Source organism: Podarcis pityusensis, assembly GCF_964106645.2.
Source record: "Podarcis pityusensis genome assembly, chromosome: 4".
Lineage (NCBI taxonomy): Eukaryota > Metazoa > Chordata > Lepidosauria > Squamata > Lacertidae > Podarcis > Podarcis pityusensis.
In genome coordinates, this window is record NC_138027.1 from 93,476,580 (window position 1) to 93,493,107 (window position 16,528).

General features: G+C 42.0%; 1 protein-coding gene and 1 pseudogene across 3 annotated transcripts in view; both read left to right on the top strand.

The window, feature by feature from the left end:
- Nucleotides 1-16,528, top strand: part of GPC6 (glypican 6) — a 796,530-nt gene that overhangs the window by 144,175 nt on the left and 635,827 nt on the right. The gene's annotated exons all lie outside the window — the stretch shown is intronic.
- On the top strand, nucleotides 46-517 carry LOC308476018 (large ribosomal subunit protein eL27 pseudogene; annotated as a pseudogene). Its single transcript has one exon. The product of its transcript is annotated as a large ribosomal subunit protein eL27 pseudogene (transcript).

Below are 16,528 nucleotides of genomic sequence, written 5' to 3' on the forward strand. Positions count from 1 at the left end.
GATTTATTTTTGAGTGGACATGTACAAGATTCTGAGCGAGCGCTCTTTCCTCTTTTGGTGTGGGTGCCATCACCGCTGCAGCTCCAAGATGGGCAAGTTTCTGAAACCAAGGAAAGTCGTCCTTGTCCTCGCTGGGCGTTACTCTGGACGCATAGTTGTTATTGTTAAGAATATTGATGATGGCACCTCTGACCACCCCTACAGCCACGCTCTGGTGGCTGGCTTCGATGGCTACCCATGCAAAGTGACGGCCAGCATGGACAAGAAGAAGATTGCCCAACATTCCAAGTCCTCTGTGAAGGTCTCCAATTACAATGACATGAATACCTACCAGGTACTCTGTTGATATTCCCCTTGACAAGACTGTTGTCAACAAGGGTGTCTTTAGACGTAAAGCCTGGTGAAAGGCCAAAGTGAAATTTGAGGAGAGATACAAGACAGGCAAGAACAAGTGGTTTTCCCAGAAACTCTGATTCTGAGTGGCATGCATTTGCACCAAAAAATATTTTTGAAAAGCGCCCCCCCAAAAAGATTGCACTGTTCCCATTGAAATCATGACTAGCTTGGTTTCAATGGGACTCATATTCAACTAACTGAAATGGTGCAGCCATTCAGCACATTGGATGCATTTATTATATTCCTTCGGTTTGTCAACTGCCATAAAATTCTCTGGAGGGTTCCGTAATCCCTCGCATTGATAACTCTCTGGCAGGGCGGGGCGGGAGGACAATAACTGGTCATCCACCTTTGCAGGATGCATTGCCTGGTTATTTCAGTCTCTCTTTTTGTATCTCTGCACGTAGTCATTTGCATGCAACTTGCTCTCAGCTGTGGCGTATTTGTTTCGTGGACTCCTAGTGCATCCTGTGGTTCTGTCAGGTGGCTGTCAGCATCTCCCATGGCCAGTGGTCCAGGAACATACAAAGACAAGGAAATGTTTCTTACCGTCTGCTTTTTATTCAATATTTACAGAGAGAGGCTAAAGTATCCAGCCTCTTGGATAATGGGTGTTGTCCCAAGTGAATCTCCACCCCCATGTCTCCCATTTCCTCATTCGTCATATCTATGGGTGCTGCTACCTACGTGCCCTCTGCTTTTGAGGTCTTTGCTCTCCTACTTTCAAGGCTCGCCGAGTTCTGGGAGAGATGGGGTCTGGAATGCTTTCTAAAGACACTGTGTCCGTCAGCTGTCGCCCCCTTGGTGCTTCCTCTTCCTCCTCCTCCTCTCCCATTATTTCCCAACTTCCCCCCTCATCTGCCTCTGAGCTGTGACCTCCCTCAAACCCCTGTTGTAATTCTGAACGGTCTCCTTCTTCTCTGGAAGGGTCAGGCTGGGGAGGCGGTCTCCACCATTCCTCCTCTGCCCAGACCCTGACAGGTGTCTCACTTGATCTGGGCCATGCTACCATAGCTGCACCAATGTTTTCTTTACTGTGAAATATTGCATAAATGACTGTATATTCATATTCATAGTTGCAATAGCCCATAGCTCCATGTGGATATGGGTCCAAATGTACACAGAAAGCGGAACATGACCAGAACCGGCCTCTCATTGCAGCACTGAGTGGCTCTCTCCTCACATATTACCTGTACGCTATTGCTGAAATTACTGAAAGTGAGAAAATGTTGGTAACATACTAAATGTAGGATCAGAGGCATCAAAATATCAGTCTCTGGGTGACAGCAGGAGGAGATTTGCCCTCATCCACTCCTGCTGTAGGCACCTATTTGATCACTACGGCTTTTTGTATGTTCTTATGAACGTAATGAATTCTGCAAGAGACCTAAGGGAAAGTTTTTCAGGCATCGCAAATTACAGCCATAGCTAAAAACATGAAGCTCATTCATAAATTTAGTGCTCATTAATAAAGCTGGTATTACTGTGATGTCAATTTAAAAAGAAATACAGCAAGTTGACCAATTTCTAGTGGCAACCATATTTTTTAGTAAACAAATTCCTATTTTCTGTATTGTGACTTAACTGTCGTATGTTTGCAGATTTGTTGCATTCATCTAAATGGCTGGGAATTGCTTGCAAATAGTGCTAACCTCTATATATCCATTAATTTATTCATTGCTACTGGTGATTGCATTATGTTAGACAAAACAGAGTCGTTTAGCACTCTGGAGAGTTAAACCATGCCTAAATTAAATGGTTTTCTACATTTTCCCCCATTCCAAAAACAGGATGAAATTAATGTCCTATGGTTGTCTAGGTGTTGACTTTTTTTCCCTAGGATGAAAACAAGTAAGAGTCTTTTACTGCCCTTTAGGTAGCTGAAACGGGAGGTGTTAATTGCTTGCCCAGTGAAGAAAATGCTGAGATTTTAACTCTGCCTTAAATCTTAATTGTGACCTTTATTCTCCAGACCAACATCTTTTATTTCAAAGAGAAGCAGACAAAAATAAGTGTGGGATTCCTTTATCTCTGTTATTGCACTCAGCTTCTATTCTTTGTCATTTTTTTCTCAACGTCTATTTTTGCCACACACCCTTTCATGATGTTGCATTTTCTTTGATCTTGGTCTGCTCTAAATAGCAGACATAAAGTGCAGCGTCATTCAGCATAAGCAGACCTGAGTAGAAAACGCATTCATGCCCTTTTTTCACACCTTCCATTGACTGCCTAACACTAACACTAATCCAGAGATGTCTGGAGGTGGTTCAGTATTTGCTAGTGTGAGTCTTTCCTTGGTGGACAACAGAAAATGTTAGCTGATACCTTGATCAAGATAGCAAACTTTTTATTAATGAATGGAAATGGTTTGTTGAATATTTACAAATAGCTTGTACACAGATAAGAACATTGGCAGGATTATTGTAATAACCTGCAGTTTGATTAGAGTATATATTTAAAGTAGGTGAATAAATGAGCAAATTAAGTTAATTTGCATATGCAGAAGAGATTAAAAATAAATAATAATAATAATAATAGTAATAGTAATAATAAATTTTATTTATATCCCGCCCTCCCCAGCCGAAGCTGGGCTCAGGGCGGCTAACAACACTAAAATAGTGCAACATTATAAAAACATCAAAGAATTAATTAAAATCAAAATTGATGGCAACCATAAACTAAAGTATTGTAAAGATTGCTAAAGGAGGGAGTCAGGCTGCGCCCTGACCAAAGGCCTGGTGGAACAGCTCTGTCTTGCAGGCCCTGCGGAAAGATGTCAAGTCCTGGAGGGCCCTTGTCTCTTGTGACAGAGCGTTCCACCAGGATGGAGCCGCAGCCGAAAAAGCCCTGGCTCTAGTTGAGGCCAGCCTAACCTCTCTGAGGCCTGGGACCTTCAAGATGTTTTTATTTGAAGACCGTAAGTTCCTCTGTGGGGCATACCAGGAGAGGCGGTCCCGTAGATACGAGGGTCCTAGGCCGTATAGGGCTTTGAAGGTTAAAACCAGCACCTTAAACCTGATCCTGTACTCCACCGGGAGCCAGTGCAGCTGGTATAGCACCGGATGAATGTGATCCCGCAGCGAAGACCCCGTAAGGAGTCTCGCTGCGGCATTCTGCACCCGCTGGAGTTTCTGGGTCAGTCTCAGGGGCAGCCCCACGTAGAGCGAGTTACAATAATCCAGTCTGGAGGTGACCGTCGCGTGGATCACAGTGGCTAGGTCAGGGCGAGAGAGGTAAGGGGCCAACAAATAAATTTAAGAAACCACAGAAAGAGGAGGAAGGAATGATTATAAAATTATTGAAATGTATAAAACTGAAAATCATAAATAAAATAACAGATAAATCCAAAAAAGAAAAGAGAAAATGTTACTTTTTGGTCATTTATCAGTCTGGGACAGTAGCAAAAATTCTGGCAAGTGAATACACATCGGCTCTTCAAGCTGTAAATTGTGGTAAATACCTTACAATTAAGATGTGAAGTTTACCCATTTTTGTAGACCAATAACAAGGGAAGGATACTTTTGGGAAATTAGGCTCAGTGTCTGTTCATCATTGATAATGTGGTGTTCCTTACATATCCAGGATGTGGCTTAAATTGCATTGATTTTTAGATTGGACATTTTGTGTGTGTTTGTGTGTGTGTGGTCAATTTCATGTTTCCTAGTTATACACTATTATGCACTAAGTTTCTGTTATGCGCTGTATATAGGATATAGTCTGATATTTGCAACCTAGCTTGATTATTTGTGTGGAATCTACCTTCTTTTACTTACGAGACTGTAGCTGAAAGTAAACAAGAGAATGTTCTAAGCGACAAAGCCTGAAGAATGCACAACAGATATAGGGTGTTGCAGTCACAGGGGAGGCACTTTATAGAGTATATCAAAGTGTCATTTGAATATTTCATTTGTATTTTTTAGGGCAAGTCAACATCCAGCTTGTACCATATGGTTCAGCACAAAAACCTTTCTTTCTTTTGAAATCAGCTATTTTCTGACTTGTCTCCCTCTGCTGTACCCTCTATAAAACCAAATTAGCTCCTAGATAAATAGCTCCATCTGATTCATTCAAGTTCGAGAATCGCTAAAGCCTAAGAATCTTAAGGATCACCTGTTCAAATGGCCTCTCGTTGTTAGGCTACAAACTATGCTAAGAAAGAGCATAGTTGCAGTCAGGGCTTTTTTTTCAACCGAAACTCAGTTCCGGCACCTCTCAGGTGGGTGCCATTGCTATTACAAGAGAACAAGTGAGGTGTTCATGGTGAATTCTGACACCTCTTTTTCTAGTAAATTAGCACTGGCTGCAGTGCACATTTCCAAATGCACTGCTGATGATTCCTATTCTGTGAATGCTGCTTCGTTGTCCCACCCCCACCCCCATCAAATGAGCCAGCGATGTTCAAATTTTCTAGCTTAATGCAAGAAGGGCCTTCACTCTTGCTAGAAGCTCGGCCTTGCCCTCTCCGGTTCTGGAAGGCTCCTATAGAAGAGTCCCGTACGCACAGAGACTTTGCGCCTGCCCATTAGGGGAAATAGGAAGCCCCGAACATATATATTTTTAGATGTCCTTTTTATGTTGAGATTCGTAGAGACACCATTGATCCTTTGCTAAAGAGGCTCGCCGATCTTTCAGACAAGTCTAAACTAAATTCTCTCCTCTTAGGCAAAGATCACAAGATGACCTGGCTGGTAGCCAGATTCTGCGCCCAGATTTGTAGGCACAGATCATCCTCTAGAATAAAACAGCTTACTAGGGAAATGCTGAAGTCGCCCTTTGGGGGTGCCTCAGGGTCTATTTTTATGGTAGCCCAAATCTCAGTTGTATGGGTGTATGTATATATTTCAATTTTAACTCATGAGCTATTGCTGCAATCTGCTCTGATTGTATATTTTATCTTTATGAATGCTGTTTTTATTGTGTTATGCGAGCTGGTCTTTGACCATAATAAATTATCTACCTATCTAGCTTAAGAGAATCCCTGCATATCTGCCATGGAACCCTACAGACATCTGCTAATAAGTAGATGCCCTTTATTATTGGCAGTTCATAGAATTGTAGAGTTGAAAGGGAATCCTTTGCCCAACGTGGGGCTCCAACCCACGATCCTGAGATTGAGTCTCGTGCTTTACCGACTGAGCTATATAAGTATCTTGATCGAACCATTTGGAAAAATTGAGATACATTAAATGACTAGAAACTCTCTTGAAAACATACAGTAAAGAAATTAATTATTCCGGTGTGTATATATCTCACGAGGCAACCCAGCGGTTTTAGTCCCTTTGTCTCTCTTCATTTTATTGCAAGGCACAAAATAGTTTCAGTAAGTAGTTTTTCTCACTCACACAGAGAAAGATAGAGCGGTGGAAGATCTGGCTGCTGCAGTGGGGAAGAGATGACAAAACAATGACTTTTATAATTGAAAACTTTGAGGACTGTGAGTTCAGAACAGCCAGCAAAGCTTTGCCTGTTGTATTTGATCCCACTTTATTGACATGCTTTGGTATCTGTTTAGTATATAGAGACCATTACACAACTGATTGGATACGCTGGGCTGTCAAATAATTTGATTTCACTGGAGCATGGTGTCTACAAATATCGGTTGGGGACAGGTTTATGGGGCCCCCCCACGTCTTGGAGGCTGCAGCTGATGGTTTGTGCAAGTTGGCTTCAGGCTTGGAAATGTATTTCTGGTTGTGCTATGCCTTAACAGAAAGAAAGAGGTTTCCATTTTTCTGCAATAAAATGAAAGCAATAATCAATGTACTCTACGATAAAATAAATAAGACAGTATTGTAGATGATAACAATTAAAATTATTATTTTTTCCTTACCTGCACTGATGATAGTCATTGTTTGGATGGGGGGCTTTTATCCATTTCCTCAGTCACACAATCAATCAATCTGAAGCTGAACTGGGTCCCACAGTCACAAAAACAAATGAAGCGAAAAAGCCTCAAAAACAAAAACGCAAAATAAATAGCAAAAATAAAAGTGCCAAACTTAATCCATTCTGGAAGTCCGTTTGACTTCTGAAATGTTCAAAAACCAAGGCTCAGTTTCTGATGGGTGCAGGCGCCCCGGAAACAATGGCAGACAGCCGCATCAGCCAATTGGCTTCCAGAAAATGTTAAAAAAACAGAACACTTACTTCTGGGTTCTCGGCGTTTGAGAACCAAGGTGTTTGAGAACCAAGGTACCACTGTATCAGCAAATAATAATTCAACAGAAATTCACTCTTAAAAATTACAATAAATAATTTCTGAACTATAATCAATGAAAATAACAGCGAGTCACAGTGCATAAAATAACACAATACAAATTGAGAAGCAAAGACATATAACTTATAAAATTATTTTAAAATTATTATTTTTTTAAATAAATGATGCATTTCCCTGGTTTTCAGTTGAAGTAATTGGGTGGCTACCAAGCACATCAGACTGGTGCACGCACTGATTTTCTCCCCTTTATCTTAGAAAATAAACACTTGCAGTGCTATGACCTAGAAGACCATGGTCTCAATCCTCACTCAGCCATTAATCTCACTTGGGGAACCTTGGGGTTAGTCACTGCCTCTCATCCTAAGCTACCTTTGCAGTGGTACACCTTGAGCTCATTGGAGGAAAAAGTGCTACATAAATATAATGAACAGATAAATAAATAACAGTGGGGAGGCTAACCTTTTCGGAGCCAAGGGCCACAGTGACACATGGCCAACGCCTCTGAGAGTGCATTTCAAATTCGATAGGGCCAAAGTGGTGTAACAGTTCCAAGGTGATTTTGCAATTGTGAATTAGGTCCCACAGTTTGAATCTAGATCATGCAGCGTGACCAAAAGGAGACATAATTTCTGTTCCTATAGAGCAGTTATGAAACATGTCATTGGGTGGGGGGGCGGAGAGAGAGAGAGAGAGAACAAAGCACAAGAAAATCATAAATGAAATATAATCTCTAAAAACATCAGGCACCTACACACATCAGACGCTTGCAAGTGTCCTGATTTCACAGGGAAAGTCCTGGAATTACAGAATCCATTCTGGTTTCTGATTTGATCCCAGACTGTTCCTCTTGCCCTTTTTGAAGGATGTCCCTCTTTTCATCAGAGAAAGATTGGAGAGGATGGAATAGGATGGCCCTATGTATATTCAATTAACATTGGAGGGGATGGAATAGGATGTCCCTCTTTTCATCAGAGAAAGGTTGGAGAGGATGGAATAGGATGTCCCTATTTTCATCTGAGAAAGGTTGGAGGGAAATGGAATAGGATGTCCATATTTATACTCGAGAAAGGTTGGAGGGAAATGGAATAGGATGTCCCTCTTTTCATCAGAGAAAGGTTGGCGAGGATGGAATAGGATGTCTCTATTTATACCTGAGAAATGTTGGAGGGGTTGGAATAGGATGTGTCCCCCTTTTCATTGGATAAATGTTGGAGGGGATTTATGCATGCATGTCCACGCACCCAGTATGGTCCCGGGGCCTGAGGGTATATGATAAAGCTGTCTTGCTGAAGCTTAGCTGATTCAACAGTGGTCAATCTGTAGAGAGAAAACTGTACACAGGGAGAAGCATACAAACAGGTTTTTAAATTTCTCCTGAATGTTAAGAATAAAACAGACAGATGCCTATCACCAGGGAAGACATTCCACAAAGGGGAACCAGCCACCCAGAACACCTGTTACAGGGTTATATAAAGGAAACAACAACAACAACATTTTATTAATTTATGAATTGCCTTTCACATAAGTCTTGGGTCATTTTACAATCATGAAATAAAAACAACCGAAGATAGGCATGAAAGCAAATGAACACCCAAAGGCAAAGACCATATATTTTCTAGCTGGAAAAGCTTGTTGAAACAAAAAATGCCTTCTGTTGTTTCCGGAAAGTACAAATAGTGGGTGTTCGTCACATAATAATCATTTCAGACAATTATAGGCCTCGGGCAAAAGATTTAAGGGGCTTGGATTAAAATGGCAGATAGATTGTGTGTGATGTTAGCAATTTACTGTTTCTTAGCTTCTGTCTCTCATCTGTAAAACTGGCTTAATCATAATCTCCTTCACAGGGCTGATTTGAAGGTGAGGGAGGGACTGTAAATCTCTTGGCGTACCAAGGCATAAAGCTTGCACCTTGTTATGCATTTGCAAGTCCCACTGAAACCAATGGACCGTAATGTATTGGATTGAAACCATAGCATTCTATAGACACAGTAAAAAGAAGATGGGTGGGCGAGATGCAATTATCCTTTTAAAATATAGGCAAAGCATAGGCGGCGGTAAAATCCACTTAATTTTACGACCAGGGGTGTTTAAGATTTAGTAAGAAGGTTACCTTTCTTTAAACTGGTCATTAGACAAATTTCCAAAGGTAAGCTGTCTCTGAGCATATTAGGCGCTCACTGAGACTATTGAGTATTTTAGTGTTACAGATCCGAGCAAAAGCTGTTTACCTTTCTTAAGATGGGCTCTTGCAGAATCCTAACTGGAGGCTCTTTCAGTGATGTCCTTTAGAAAGAAATCAGTGTGTCATCTGCCAGCTGTTACTCTGTAAAATGCATTAAGAGTACACAGCTAATTAGGACTGACCTTTTCCAATATTCATCACACCGTCACTTTACCGTGCTGAAACTTTGCTTTCAAGAAGATGCCGAGGATCTTTGCATAAAGGGACCATGACTAGTTTTACATTTTTTCTTTTGTTATGGTAGCTTCAAGAATCTTCCCCAGGTAGAGATAAGGTGATTATTTTATGTTGTTGTTCTCATTTCTATTATACGGAATGATGCAGCAAGGCAATGAATGGAACAGCGGGGAGAAGCTTTGTTCGATTGTTTCACCATCCGGCTTCATTCAGCCTAATTCTTGCATATTTTTTTTTAAAAAAAATCAATTAAATGAGGATGAGGTGGCCTTCCAGATGTTGATGGATTCTGACTCATACCATCTCCACGTCAGCATGGTCCAATACATTGGGGTGATGGGAATTGCGAGTCCAGAAAAATCTAGAATTAAAATAAAAGAGGTTGCTTTTTCAACTTGTAACAAAGGACCGGTTTGGGAGTCACAGAAGCAGAGGGATATGGTAGATTTATTTGTGATATAGCACATAGGGACAGCTTATGCAAACAGATAAAGGACCTTCTCAGTGCTATTTTTCTAGAAAACGAGGCAACAGAACTCATAATGAACACCTCCCCTTGTTCTTGTATAACGGCAATGGTGTCCACCTGAGAGGTGCCAGAACTGAGCTCTGACGAGTTCCAGCTAGAAAAAAAGCCCTTGACCTTCTTAATTTGACAGCCAATATCATATGCTCTCTGGCCCTCTACTGATGTTTCTATGCTCAGCTGACTTGTTGACCCCAGCCTCTCCTCTTCTCTGAATTTCAACAGAGTTCATTAGCATGAGACCATAGTTGCATGTGGAAACTTGGAGAGAAAGGTACAGGACAGACTTGTTTCCTCCCAAATATGGTACTGTCATGTCTGTAGGCGCCACAGATAATTGGGTGCGTTAGGCCAAAGCAGAGACAACACCTTTGCCGACAAAGGTCCGTATAGTTAAAGCTGTGGTTTTCCCAGTAGTGATGTATGGAAGTGAGAGCTGGACCATAAAGAAGGCTGATCGCCGAAGAATTGATGCTTTTGAATTATGGTGCTGGAGGAGACTCTTGAGAGTCCCATGGACTGCAAGAAGATCAAACCTATCCATTCTGAAGGAAATCAGCCCTGAGTGCTCACTGGAAGGACAGATCCTGAAGCTGAGGCTCCAGTACTTTGGCCACCTCATGAGAAGAGAAGACTCCCTGGAAAAGACCCTGATGCTGGGAAAGATTGAGGGCACAAGGAGAAGGGGACGACAGAGGACAAGATGGTTGGACAGTGTTCTCAAAGCTACCAGCATGAGTTTGACCAAACTGCGGGAGGCAATGGAAGACAGGAGTGCCTAGCGTGCTGTGGTCCATGGGGTCACGAACAGTCAGACATGACTAAACGACTAAACAACAACAACAGCAACAACAGCCCAAAGTTCATGCAATGGCACTCTTGTAACTGAAAGCAAGTGAGAATCACTTGTCAAAGATTTACTTCTCCGGGGCGGGGAACCTGTGACTCTCCAGCTCTTGTTGGACTTCCACGCCCATTAACTCTTATCATTGGCCATGTTTTCTGGAGATGATTGACGTTGGACTCCAACAACATCTGAAGAACTACAGGGCCTTCCACTTAGGGTTTACACATAGACACAGCTGCTTCCTTAGTAAATGCTATGTCTCTTTTTCATGCTAGACAGTTAATGTGCCAGCAATAATCCCATGTGCCCTTAATCATTCATAACCAGACATATCTGATTCTCTGCAGCTAAAAGCTTCCCTATTCATAATTAAGTGATAACAGCCAAAAGAAACTAGCAAAATCTGGAAATGGACAGGATGAAGGCTTGAAGGAAGGTTTAAGTCTGGGTCATTACTGAGGTACGGTAGGTAAGAGTAGCATGGCATGTTGCATCCTGAAAAGTAACATTAATAACAATTGCTCCCTGCTGTGGTTTTCACACAAAATGAAATAAAAATTTTAAATTATGTGAGAAATAAAATAAATAAATAAATATTTAATGCAGCGGTTCTCAACCTGTGGGTCCCCAGATGTTGTTGGACTACAACTCCCATCATCCCTGATCCCATCATCATCTGGCCTTGCTAGTTGGGGTGATGGGAGTTGTAGTTCAACAACATCTGGGGACCCACAGGTTGAGAAAGGCTATTTTAATGGATGGGGTCACACTACAACCTCCCCATTCACCCCCAATGCAAAATGAAATTTGAGAAATACATAAATTAAATCTGATCTGAAGTAGCCAGGGCCTCCAATATTTCTGATGAAAGAGCCACCCCACCCCAAGTTCCACAGCAGCTGTGCATGCCATGGGGCATCCCGTACTCGCATCACAGTGGGACATGGATGACACTGTGGTCTAAACCACTCAGCCTCTTGAGCTTGCTGATCAGAAGGTCAGCGGTTCAAACCCATGTGATGGGGTGAGCTCCCGTTGCTCTGTCCCAGCTCCTGCCAACCTAGCAGTTCAAAAGCACACCAGTGCAAGTAGATAAATAGGTACCGCTGCTGCAGGAAGGTAAATGGTATTTCCATGCACTCTGGTTTCCATCACAGTGTGCCAGAAGCGGTTTAGTCATGCTGGTCACATGACCCAGAAAGCTGTCTGGGGACAAACGCCGTCTCCCTTGGCCTGAAAGCGAGATGAGTGCCGCAACCCCATAGTCACCTTTGGTTAGACTCAACCATCCAGGAGTCCTTTACCTTTCCCTTACTCGGATCACACGCACAAACCACGGGGCGTCTGCATGACACATCAGCACCCTCAGCAGCATGCACAGGTGATTTCATCACGCCACAGGGCCCCTCAAACATGGGGGCAAGGCAGCACACTTGCTTTTCACTCATTCTCCTTCCTTGGTGTTTTCACCAGATGCACGCACAGCAAGGAAACTAACATGGGAAACCAGTAGAAATAAAGCCAACCTGTTGCTTTCAAAGGCTGTGTGTACTCAGAAACAACATCTCCATGGTTCTTGACCATCCCTTAAAACAAAGCTCCTGCTGCAGATGTCTTTCCAACATTTTCTATAAGTATGATTAGGAATTTCTCTCCTCCACCCCTTTTATAAAGTCTCTTGTGGGCATCAGGCCATTAGAAGTGCATTGATGAGTTCAGTTTCTCTTATTTTCCTTTTCTTTCCAATTGCAGTGGTTTGAAACTGTTCACTCTTAGTGACATTTGCTTTCAATTAAATTGCTTTACATTTGAACTAATAAAAAAAATATGTTACTGTCATCTGGGACCCCCACCCCACCCGGTCACTAGCAACATCAGTTTTTGCCAAAACAACACAATGCTCTGGAATGAGTTAGGGTTTGGATTGGGTTGTCTTAATTCTGATGAGAGATGAATGAAATGATTGGAAGGCAAAGAGTGCCTTATTGACAGCTGGTGCAGCTCAGCCAAATTCCGTTTACATCAATGGGAGAAAACGCCCTTAAGGAGCCTGAGTAGTTTGCTGAAGCAGGTCCAGTATCTGGTGTAATTTCCGTCATGATGTTAGATGGATTGTATTGGAAAGTACGTATGCAAGTGCTTGGCAGGCTGGGATCTTCTGACTGCTTCTTCTGCAGTATTTTTAAACTGGGGTGGGAAACCTCAGGTCTCCATGTCTGGAATTCAGCACTCTCCCCAGGCTACACCTCTTACTGGGTAGACCTTTCTTTTCATCGTTGGCTTATAGAAAAGTATGCATTATCAACTATATTCTGCGCACACTGTTTTAGTGGTATGTGTGTATGTTTCTGTGGAGTGTCCTGAGAGTGCATTGAAAGCTGAGTGTCCCAAGCAGGGAGAGGGGATGATATGTGTGTGTGATTAATATTTAACACAGCTCCCTAAGCCAGACATATTTTGAATCAAAACTTCCGTCTTTCAAGTGCATATGATTCCCACTCACCCTTAAATAAAGTCATTAGCTGTTTGGAATAGAATCCAAAATCTGGACTGGAATCCAAAATACTGAGTAATAGATAAAGCATCTATCTGGGAAATGTATGAATAGCAGGAGCAAAAGTACTGAAAATTCCTTCCATTTACAGCTGTTTTTATTAGTTTCAGCATTTACATCCAGTTAACATAGTTTTTGCCAACAAAGGTCCGTATAGTTAAAGCCATGGTTTTCCCAGTAGTGATGTATGGAAGTGAAAGCTGGACCATAAAGAAAGCTGATCGCCGAAGAATTGATGCTTTTGAATTATGGTGCTGGAGGAGACTCTTGAGAGTCCCATGGACTGCAAGAAGATCAAACCTATCCATTCTGAAGGAAATCAGCCCTGAGTGCTCACTGGAAGGACAGATCCTGAAGCTCAGGCTCCAATACCTTGGCCACCTCATGAGAAGAGAAGACTCCCTGGAAAAGAACCTGATGTTGGGAAAGATGGAGGGTACAAGGAGAAGGGGACGACAGAGGATGAGATGGTTGGATGTTCGCGAAGCTACCAGCATGAGTTTTATCAAACTGCGGGAGGCAGTGGAAGACAGGAGTGCCTGGTGTGCTCTGGTCCATGGGGTCATGAAGAGTCGGACTTGACTAAACGACTAAACAACAACAACAACAACATGGTTCTACATATGTGAGGAACAGACTGGAAGAACACCCCCCTTCTGAGATGTGGCTGTAGAAAGGGTGAACATTTTAACAGCCATCATTACTAAATATTATTTAAAAGCTGTCAGAGCCTTCATTTGCCTTTAGGAGTTGTGACATATGGTCAGAAATGGTTTGAAGATTTATAGTCGTCCCCGCTGGATGGGTTTCAAAACATTCTCTAACAAGATTTGTGTCCCCTTATCCTTGGCAAAAACCTTTCAGAAACTGTGGCGCATATAAGCAAGTAGACAAAGAATGATGAGGCTCAGGTGGTTTAAAAACAGACTTGAAGCAAGGTTGCCTACTCAAAGGAGTGAAACAAGACTGATTAAAGAAATTACAGCTGGGCCAGCCAAGATGATTTCTCTCTCTTCTTGCTGCCTGGAAATGTTTCACTATTAGCATCTGCAAAAACCACATAATGCATGTTGTGTTTAATGGGACTTACTCCCTAGTGGGTGTGCTTCAGCCTTGCATGTATTCCATTTGCATAGTGCATGCAGGAAAGTATGTAATGTGTATGCAAGCAAGCAAACAAACAGAACTAGAACTGTCCCTTTTCTCCCACACCATACAGCCTGAATTCTGAACGGAGATATGTCAAAGTCTATTAGGATAAAACAGGACAGATTATTCTAATAGCTTTCCCATTGTGGGGAGGATATGTAAATACTGAAGTGTCAAGCATCCATTGTCCTGCATTTTCCAGTGCATTTTCATATCACTTTCCATATCATAAGAAGTCTTTTTTTTGGGGGGGGGGGTGTTGCTCAAGAGTGCCAGAGCTATTTTAGTCGGACAAATTGAATTTGCTGGTATGTGATGGTTGCTATTTTCAGATGGGATTCAATCTGGAAAGGTTTTGGGAGTCTGTCTGTCCCCGTCCCCCCGACCTGCCAAATCCATATTGTTTTTTTGCTTTAAATTGGCCATATTCGGTTATGGTTGTGGCTAGGCTTTGTCTGATGGAGAACCGTTGTTTGAAAGTAATTATATTGCAGTATTTTTTTGTAGTTTCCCCTTTAAGAACTCAACAAAATGCGAAGAATCACAGCAAAAGTAATAAACACAGCACACATGTTTTGAGATGTTATTATTGTTATTATTGTTATTTTCATTTCTATATTGCTTTATATTTTTAAGGAAGGGAAATCTCAAAGCACTTTACAACCTACATTAAAACAACAAATAAAACAATCCAGAATAAAACCTTACGGAAGAAAGTCAAATATAAAGTATACATTTAAATACAATTAACATTCATTCAAACATAATTAACAGGAAACTAAAATATTATCCTAAACATTTTTCAAAAAAAACTCTACAGAGGAGGTCAACTGCAGGATGCATGTTTAGCAGAGCTAAGATAAAAAAAAATAATTATCTTAAACATTTCAAAAGAAAGCATTACTAAGTGAAGTCAAATATAAAAGGCACATTTGAAACATCATAACTGGCAAAAGAATAAAATATTCTCATAAGCATAGAACATATCTGCTGCTGTAGTTATGGGCCAATTACACCTGGAAGCAAGTCCAATGGAACTTCTGTGTAAACATGTATAGGTTTGCACTGTGAAAAGAACATGGAAGGAATTTTTTTAGTAGGAATCCCCTTAGGACCAAAGTTGTTGTTTTTTTTTTGGGGGGGGAACCCCTGACCATTAGGTCCAGTCATGGCCGACTCTGGGGTTGCAGCGCTCATCTCGCTTTATTGGCCGAGGGAGCTGGCGTACAGCTTCCGGTCATGTGGCCAGCATCACCCCGTCACAGGGATTTGAACCACCGACTTTCTGATCGGCAAGTCCTAGGCTCTGTGGTTTAACCCACAGCACCACCCGTGTCCCTAGGACCAAAGTAAGTACCCTAATAAATGGACATGGGTGGCACTGTAGTCTAAACCCCTGAGCCTCTTGGGCTTGCCGATTGGAAGGTCGGCGGTTTGAATCCCCACTATGGGGTGAGCTCCCATTGCTCAGTCCCAGCTCCTGCCAACCTAGCCGATTGAAAGCACGAAGCACGTCAAAGTGCAAGTAGATAAATAGGTACCGCTCTGGTGGGAAGGTAAACGCCGTTTCCGTGCACTGCTCTGGTTTACCAGAAGCGGCTTAGTCATGCTGGCCACATGACCCGGAAGTTGTCTACTTACAAACGCCAGCTCCCTCGGCCTGTAGAGCAAGATGAGCGCTGCAACCCCAGAGTCGTCCGTGATTAGACCTAACGGTCAGGGGTACCTTTACCTTTAAGTACCCTAATGGGACCCCCATTAGGGGGCTAACATCATACTGCCACATAGAAGGCAATTTGATGGGAAAAAGTACAAGTACAAGGGCGAAATATGAATGTGTACATGGATTGAAAGAATGCCAACCATAACGATTCTCAACCATGGTCTGAATATGTGGCAAAAACCTAAATTTTCCCCCCTTGCTAGAGAGATTGCAAAAGTAGTTGGTTAGTACAATCTTTCACAGCTATGCCTGCAGAAATTAAATGTAAAACTGATATCTATGAATATGGAGAGATCTCTGATCTCCAAATGTTAATGTTTCAGTAAGACATGAGTAAAGACTACACACACACGGTCGTACCTTAGAACTCAAATGCCTTGGCTCCCAAACAAATCGACTCCTGAACATTCGAAACCTGGAAGTGAGTGTTCCAGTTTTTGAACGATTTTTGGAACCCAAACATTTGTCATGGCTTCCGTGGCTTCCGATTGGCTGCAAGAGCTTCCTGCAGCCAATCAGAAGCCACCCTTTGATTTTTGAATGTTTTGGAAGTCGAACAGAGTTCCAGAATGGATTCCGTTCAACTTGCAAGGTACAACTTGCAAGGTACAACAATATATAGTTATTATTCTACTATTTTCCATACCAAGATGTATTACAAATGTAATATGGATTAAGGCATAAATGTAAATTA